We start from the raw sequence: 9,939 nt of genomic DNA on the forward strand, positions 1-9,939 counted from the left end.
ACAAAACGAATAAACAATATATTAAAAAGAAATTTGTAAATAATCTTCACATTTAAGTAATAAATAATTGGTATTTAAACTATTTATTTGTGTTATATATTTATATATTTGGTTCGATCAGGTTTTCCTTCAAATGTGTGTAAGATGTAGCTAACAAATATTTTTCTCAAATCTAACACATCTTTTTTCAATTCCGGATGGTTAGTGGTTTGGGCCATCTGCCTTATCCCCAGCCATTTCTACCGTTTCCAAATTCTCCTTTAGAAGTATTCAGTGATATGTCTTCTACTTCTCACCCAGCAAGTAGTAATATACCCAACGTTATATAACTGAATGTGGTACGTTTTATATTGCGATGAAGAATTTCCTATTTTCAATCTTGAATTTCGTTATATTCCTGGCAGTTAAAATGTAAAGATCAGAAAGAGGAACTTGACAGCACTGTAGCAATGGTCCGTTTGTTCCAGTGTCGGACCATTGCTAAAACAATGATCATTCTATCGCGTGTTGTCGCTTAGAATCCGGTTTATCTAACAGAAACCTTTTTTCTTTCCTTTTTGCCAACACACTTTCTTTCTCCGATGTCATTTATATATCATGTTCGGAAGATGACCTCTCAGAACTTGCATATGGTTGAACCCAGTTGATTTATCTACAGCTTTACATTTCATTATTTGTATCACCTCACTTGCATAATTTTTCCTTCAATTGGTTCTTCTGTAGATTGTTTTTTCATTTAGGATATTTTTTGTGTGCCATTCTGTTGATCTGCTAACTCGATTCCTTGTTTGTTTTGTGCCCAGGTTTCAAGTTCACATGTAGCAAATGACCTCACTAGTGCTAGTTTCTAGTATGTTTTCAACATTTGCAGATTGTGTTTCTTTATTTCCATCATAGTCTTTGCTGTTGACCTTTCCCCTTGTCCTAGAAAGTCCTTTATACTTTCCATCGCACTTAAAATCCTTCTCTATGTTTTCTACTTTGACCTTGTCTTTCTTTCGGTGAAACGATTTAGAAGAAGTTCAAGTTTATATGCATTCATTCTCTTCTATTCCCCTCCCCTCAAATGTGTCAAACAATGAGCCACCATTTATATCTTTTAATGGATCGGCATGTTGGACAAATTCCTTCTCCTTAAAATGGGTGTTCGTTATCATCGTATTTAAATAAACAAAATAAACTGTCATGAATTTTAATGTGATCAAGACAAGCGCAGACGCCTATTTTAAAAGAGAGAAAGTAGCGGTAGGTATTAACTTTGAAATGTTGAAATTTCATTGTTTTTGGTCAAATTTTGAATTTTTTGAAACATCGTGTGAATACATTTTCATACAGTTTGAACAATACGGAACAGTTTTAAGGGGAAGTAATCTATATAATCTTAGGAGTATATGATATACGGATTGTCTGAAGAGTAAACTATGAAAAATGATTTGTTACTGTTCACACTTTACCTAGTCATTTAATGTATATATTCTTAATCGGAGGACGTAATGTCTCAAATACCAAAGTGCCAGTAGAATACTTAAAGTTTTAAAATATTCAAAACACAGAAAGTGATTAAAAATATCACTTAATTCGAATTTTATGCTTTATCCATGCTACGATTTTTAGCCCTTTTTGTATTACTTTTAAGATCAGAATCAATTCTTGGATTACGCAATAATATATGCACGGATTAAACAATTATAGTAAACATCTAAATTAGTCCATATCTCGTAAGGATGATTGGTTAGTGGGTACCCCTTATTGATGTAAATCATTTGAAAGTGCACGGAGGAAAAACAATATAAGTTACGGGGATAGTGGTTGTTCCGATATGGTATATACTGGCTGAGTACCTAAATCGGAACAGTACCTAAATATGGAACACCCGTTATAAAAGCGTTTTTCCAATTGTGATCTGTTTATTTACGATTTTAATCAATATAGACGCTTGCCTTAAATACACGTTCCAAATAACACGATACTCCGTTAATATTTAAAATGCTGCTATCATTCAAAGTTGTTCATGTTCAAATGTCAATACATGGCACGTGGGGGAATGACTTTAGCTTGCCAAAATTACAGCATACTGTCACAGTCTGAATTTTTTACTTAAATCATCAAATTTTACTGACAAAAATGGCAAAAAGACAAGCTGGGAATACAATGAATTATTAGTTTACTTAAACAAACATGTAGCAATAATTTTAAAAGGAAACACAAAAATAAATAACGAATTAAAACTGTTCCATATTTAGGTACTCCAGGAACAAAAATGGCAGTTGTTGACTGTGCGGTAAATAACGTACTTTTCATGCAGATTGGAAGTATATTGAAAAACACCATTTATATCAACCAATGGGTCTTGAATCCTGGTATGCTGATGGATAGCTGTGGTGCAAATCTAACTCAAAATATTTAAAAAAAGTGCCGAAAGTGTTCCGATTTAGGTACTCAGCCAGTACGGGGCAAAAGAAACCATATCGGGTGAGAGCGAAGCTCGAATCCGAATAAGGTTTCTTGCGCCCCGTATATCCTATATCGGGTCGCCTACAAACCCCGTAACGTATATATCTCGCCGACAACCTGTTAACACGTTTAAATGTTTAATTAATTTATCGGAATATTCATCGGAATGGGAAAGTAGACGCCATTTTGGTACGATATAAATTTGGTGACCCAATATGGAAACATATGGGGTCACCGCGTGACCAGTCCTGGACCAATGGCGTTCTGTCATTTTTGTTGCAGGCGTGACATTGTAAAATGTATGCCTGTATTAGTATTACAAGTAATATGTATTAATATATCATTTATGGGAATACCAACATAGTATATGTATGAAAGATGCACTCTTACTCCAAAATAAGAAGCACCACAATTAATACATTTGTTTTTATTTACCGAAAAGGATGAATAAATATCGAAAATAATGGTTCTTATGAAGGATACCGTGTTTAATTTGAAAGAAAGGTGCAGAAAACACGGTATTTCTACCTTATAACATTATTATATTGCGTAATAATTTCACTTCGATAGCATAGAAATATCTAAGCAAATGTGTTGTTACGAAATATTCACTACCATCTTGTTTACCGATGCTTTATCGGACTTAATAGTTCATCACTGTAAATATTTTAGGACCCATCATTCATTTAATATTTGTGAGTTTTCAGCTCTGTTTTCAACAGGGTTGCGATCTTGCTATCAGTAATTAATATTATCCTAAATGCATTATTTAGTCAGTTGTTAAAGGTTGATCTCTCAAAATGTATGTTTGTTATACATGTTTATGTATTGATTTTAAGTACGAGTATCACTTTAACATTTACCATTTAGGTTAGTTTCTGTATATAAGTTATAGCTTAATTTTACTGTTTTACATTACACCAACATTCCTCATTCCTGACTTCACTTACGGTCTACCTTTCACGACAGTCATGTTCAATACATATCACACAATCAATTTTAAATGAAATATGAATGTTTTTGTGTGACAAAACCCATCTGTCAGTAAACACTTAAAAACATACGACATATCATTCGCCACTATCAAGTACAGGAGTAGCTCACCTGTGCTTCATGCCTAGACCTACCGCGGTAGATACCCCGATTATTTGGGTACAATAAGATGTTAATCATAAATCGTATCGCGGAAGGACACAAAGCGGTTGATTACGCCAAACTGGTTAACCGCAAAATCTATTAAGCTATTAACGACATTGACATTGAAGATTTTGCACTACTTTGCTGACGAAAAAATACTTGACTAATTGAATGATAAATGAGAATATCAATGCTTTTATCAAAGTTCTTAATTTTATTCGGTTCAAAACCAGTTGTTGGCATTTTGACGGTGAAAAGGTTCACTTTCCTCTCCTCTGGAACCTGTTTCAATAATATATCCGATTTTATTTTTAATTGTAAATTGGAATCATCTAATGGTCATATTTCCGTTACTTTTCTTCATTTTTGTGTGAATTTAACATAATCTAGTATCAAAACTGAACATGAATGTGAAGACAAAAAAACAACCTTTTGAAGCTTGTGACTTAACGATTTACGGATTTAAAGTAGTTTATGTTACGTCAGAGATGATTTTAATGTTACGGGCCCATTTAGCTCAAATATAGTCGAACTGCGTTGACTCGAACTCGTTTGGCTCGATTTCCTTTTTGTCTCGAACTGGATATAAAGGACGGATTTCTTTCTACTGAAGGAATGCATCCTCGCATCACTCGAATTTCCCGAGGCTCGATGTTTTTTCGCCTGTCCCTGTGAGTTCGAGCCAACGGGGTTCGTGTGTGCATCAGAAATGGGTTTGAAAATATTTGACCGGAGCATATTGTCAGTAGTGCGATAATCCACACACAAAACGCCTTAATTAAAATATAGGTGACGTTTATATATCGTTAACATTTATGCATGTCAATGAGCAAAATAAACTCTTCTGGGAGGGATGTATTCCTTTATATAGTAGATAGTATATAGTATACTAGGCAAAACGACGTCACATACTAGGTTCAAATCCGATACAATATTATACTGCATCTAAATAAAAAGCATGTAAATTGTAAAAAATAAACAATGAAAAAACATTTACAAAACATTTTTCAATAACCAAAATCTAGAATTTGAAGGAAATCCCCAAATCTATAGTTAATCGCTTTAACCCATGCGCAAAGCGTATCATATGAGGCATGATTTCTTTGATAACCGTCAACCTCATCTTTGATTAGACTTTAATTAAAGATTTGAAGACATCGATATTGCCACCCCCACTTCAGATGTTATGATCCATGTAAACTGTCTGCTACACGATAGCCTTGATAGCCTCCCTCAAAACACGAAAACACCCTCCCGTGCATCAATCAGAATTCCCCCAGCGAAGTTACCACCCTCTTCGTTTGATCAAGCTATGCTCAAAGGTGAGTGCATTGTTTATGTGATCATTTGGGAGCTTCTTTTGTTTTAAAATGGTTGATTGTATACGTAAATGTCCCTCTCGAAGATTTAAACGTTAATGATGAGATAGGTGATAAGATAGAACATCGCCACGTGCGGGTTGACAAAGCGCGTGCACAGGAACGCCCAAATGCACTGCTTAATTATAGAGCCTCCGTCGGCGATACACTTGATGTGAAGAGGACAACGCATTAAACGGAGCTAATGATGTTCTGGTTATAGTCATTTAGACACACGTTATTTTTGTATTGCTTCTACCGCAAGTCTTGTAGCGCAAAAGCAAGCTCGTTTAGAAACTTTGAACTCGAAAGCTGGTTTGATCACTCGGTGTTTACATACCATTTGATTTTTAGTTTGTCCATCTTTCTTGTTTCTTTGATAATAGCTTAAGTTTCGTACCTGGCCGCCATCCCGAGTAATTGTTTTAACAACATTACAGGGCAAACATAAAAGATGATCAGCCCTGTGAACTTCAAAGGAAAACTGACGTGAATGATCTACATTAATTAGTCGCTTACTCTCTGCCAAAACGTAGATACCTATCCCCTCTTTGATTGGAGTGATTTGGCCTTAAATTCAAAGACGGCAGATTGGGTCAAAGTTTAGGCTAAATAGATCAACTTCTAACTATTCGCTTTGTAAATAATGTTTATGAGAAAATCACTTGTAGAGCTAGAACGTACCTCCCTAGCTCATATTAATTGTCGGCTTCTTTGAAGTTAATTGATCCTTACCGCCTGTTAATAACGCAAAAGCACCTCTTTTATCTTGTTGATGTGTATTTAGGTTTAACACAGTAATGTTTTGATTGACGTCTCCCGCCTCCTGAGTGCCTCCAATTACTCATGAAAACAGTGGTACAACATACACCCGGTAATCAGCCTGCTAAATAGTCTGCGATTCCATAGTCTACCTAGCACGCGCAATATGTTGACCAAAGCATTGGGGGTACATCTTTGTCAGAAATATCGGTGCATGCTTGTGCGCTGCTTTGATCTGTATAACAGTGTGTGATGTTTCATTTTTTTTGTAAATCGATAAACACCCAGTAATTTCCTGTTGTTATATGTTTTCCGTTAGTTTATAGAGTTTATCCTTGAACTGGAAAAGATAATTCACTGTTTCATACACTTAAATAACAATCTAATATGTCTATTCACTATTTTGAAATTTAAGTCCGCTCTCACTTTTAAATCATATCAAACGCCAGCGTGAACAAGATTAGATCATGATTTCAATGACTTCATTTCCGAAAGGATGTTACGTTCGCATACTATTTCGCGTTATTTGAGCATCGTTTGCGTTAATAATATTCATGAATTAGCGTCGATACTATTAAAAGTAAAACCAAATATAGGTATCAGAAATAGAAACAGACTAATAATATATGTCATGTGTTCCCGTTCCGGATAGAAAAATCCGACCCGAGGTCATATGCGTTGCCAGGTAACGAGGCTTGCGGTATAAAAAAAAATTCTATCCGGAACGGACACAAATGATAAATATTTTTGTAGCATACCTTTAATTACATTTTTTGTGAAGGAAATACATAAAAAAATCGCATTTTGTACATTTCACCAAAAACGCGTGCGATGATGTTTACTGACATCATGACACGCAGTAATTTGTTTTCACTGCATACGTCAATAAGTTCCTTCGATATCACGTCTTTTAAGGGTTATATGGTTTCGTTTTCAATGTATATTTTTGTAAAGTTTAAGTTACTGGAACTCATCTATTGAAATCTCATAATCACGATTACATAAAGTGTATAATAAAAGAAAATGAAAGTAATACGTCACAGCGCGTGACTAATCTGGCAAAGGGCGTGGGGGTGCCAGATGGAGTTTTCCAGCACGGCTGAATTCACCGGAAATGCCTATCCGGTGTGCTACAAAAAAGATCTAAGTACATAAATCGGTCGATGCAATTGCTTTTGCTATCGCCAATCAGTAGATACAACTTGTTTTGCTATTTGAATCCATCCCCAATCAGTAGTGATACAATTTGTTTTGCTATTTGTATCAATCGCCAATCAGTAGATACAACTGGTTTTGCTATTTGAATCCATCCCCAATCAGTAGTGATACAATTTGTTTTGCTATTTGTATCAATCGCCAATCAGTAGATACAACTTGTTTTGCTATTTGAATCCATCCCCAATCAGTAGTGATACAATTTGTTTTGCTATTTGTATCAATCGCCAATCAGTAGATACAACTTGTTTTGCTATTTGAATCCATCCCCAATCAGTAGTGATACAATTTGTTTTGCTATTTGTATCAATCGCCAATCAGTAGATACAACTTGTTTTGCTATTTGAATCCATCCCCAATCAGTAGTGATACAATTTGTTTTACTATTTGTATCAATCGCCAATCAGTAGATACAACTTGTTTTTGCTATTTGAATCCATCCCCTATCAGTAGTGATACAATTTGTTTTGCTATTTGTATCAATCGCCAATCAGTAGATACAACTTGTTTTTGCTATTTGAATCCATCCCCAATCAGTAGTGATACAATTTGTTTTGCTATTTGTATCAATCGCCGATCAGTAGATACAACTTGTTTTGCTATTTGAATCCATCCCCAATCAGTAGTGATACAATTTGTTTTGCTATTTGTATCAATCGCCGATTAGTAGATACACCTTGTTTTATTGCCTTTATAATTCTATGGTTGTAACACCTCTACCTAACCTTTTTGCGAGTCAGCGTACGGAACACTGCATATTTAGTGTTTCGACGTCCATGTACTACTCTGTTGAGTTCAGAACATTCGGAGCTCCTCGGCCAATGTTATTGAAAACAACCTCGGATGTATATGGACGGTTTACAATGTCAGAAATCGGGTCTTTTTAAGTCGCGTAGTATTCAATTTAGTAGTTAAACTTAGTGACTTAACTCTTGGAAATCTTAATTATGTTTGCAATAAAACACTTCACTGGCAATCGAATTAAACTTAGATCAACAAATACAAGCTAAAACACTACATTTAATTAATGATATAATTCAAAATTTTACAAACTACTTCTACTGATGTACCGGCATACATTCCAGGATGTTTTCGATAAAACTGGCCGAGGAGTCCCGAATGGAATTCCAAATATTCTAGAATACCGCGTAAAAAGGGGGAGTTTCAAGACTGAATACTGGAACAGGGCAATAACATTAAGCTGGCTAGTTGTGTAAACCATTTTACGCTCGTCATTCATTATGAATAGCACTAAGAAGTATTTTCCTGTCACTGAGGGTGTGATGTTTTCAAAATACACGACATTATGTTTGCCAGTTGCGTTCTAAATATCACCGGCACGCGAACTAATCCAAACGGCATTCCGTCATAGTTGGGATACATTGTAATTCGCAACTTTCACTGTCTTCTGTCGACGCTTTTTACCAATTAAATTTGAACATTTGCATCTGAAGTTTTGGGATATATTGTCGCTCAAAGAAGATCAAAGAGAGTCATAACAATGGGATGATAGACACAGGTTTACTTCTCTCTCATTATGAACAAAATTATCATCATTTAAATACGTTTATGAGGCAAAATTGCTAGGAAGGATTTTGTTCCGATGGAATGCTTTTAATATATGTCCTATTTATCAAGAGCAGATGTAAACTTATGATCACAAGACGAATAAAACACTGGGAGAAATTTGTGCATGATCATTAAGTATTATTATTGAACACGAACACAAAGGTAAATTATGTTTGTGATCTGGCGCTAAGAACCGAACATTTTTAATCCTGTCGAAACAAAGGCTGAAATCAATTAAAACAATACTTGTTTACAATTGGCTTTAATTAATTTTGAATATCTATTTCTTTTAGTTTCCCCTATCGTAGACAAACTGGTCCTCCCGCAATTTACTGCTTCATTAAACGCGTTTAAAAACCTCTACTGCGAACACGGTCGGAACAGGTATTACAGCGGTGATAGGTGGCAATATCAAAGGGGAAACACAACTTTTTAATCAACAGGTAGATTAAAGCCGTTTGATCTTTTTGTATGTTTTTCTTCTCAAGTTGTGATTCATTTGTTTTTATTTGACTTTTATTGTTTAAAGCCATTGCAGTGCTATACTTGAAAATGGGGTTTGCTGTGTAACAAGAAAAAGCCTCCACATGCAAAACGATTATCAGATTTAATTTCGCACTTTGATACAATGTGACGTCAAATATGACGTCAAATGACCAAGTTCGCTAATATGGATGTTTCATTAGGTTTAAAAATATAGATGTTTTGTCTTATGTTTTAGATCATGTATGTTAACTCATTCGTTTTAGTATGCTTGACAATATGTATGTATCATTATGTTTAAAACTATGTATTTTTATTGTGTCTGAAGATATGTATGTTTTATTATGTTTGAAAATAAGTATGTTTTATTAAATGTTTATTGTGTTTAAAACATGTATTTTTAAAAAAATATATGTTTTTTATTTATGAAAATATCTATGTTTTACAAAATGCTCAAATGCTGTATTTCTTATTACTACATTCACTGAGTGGCTTATTAATATATCTACTTATAATCAATACTCAATGACGTACGCCATGTACACGTATATTCGTATATGTCAATGATCAATGGTATTATTTTGTAATGGTAGAGAAGGGCATTTCCGGTGAAATTGGGCGTGCTGGAAAAAATCCAGCTGGTGCCCCTCATGCCAGATGATTCACGCGCAACAACGCGCCATTGTCATTTTTTTCACAAATGGATAATTCAAGGTATGCAATAATAAAATCAATGATGTGTTTTCGGCCCGGATAGAAAATTCTAACCATTGGGCACGCTGCGTGGCCTCCGGTCGGTTTTGTATATCCGGCCTGGAAACACATGATATATATTAATGTTCTGATTCACCAAATTGTTAAAACACGTATTGGATTGACAAGTTTGCCCAAATCGTTATTGAATTAAGCTTTGAAATACAAATAAGCGATGCAAATAGATTCATTCGGAACTCCTTTGCCA

This window comes from Mya arenaria, chromosome 6 (assembly GCF_026914265.1).
Source record: "Mya arenaria isolate MELC-2E11 chromosome 6, ASM2691426v1".
Classification (NCBI taxonomy): Eukaryota; Metazoa; Mollusca; class Bivalvia; order Myida; family Myidae; genus Mya; species Mya arenaria.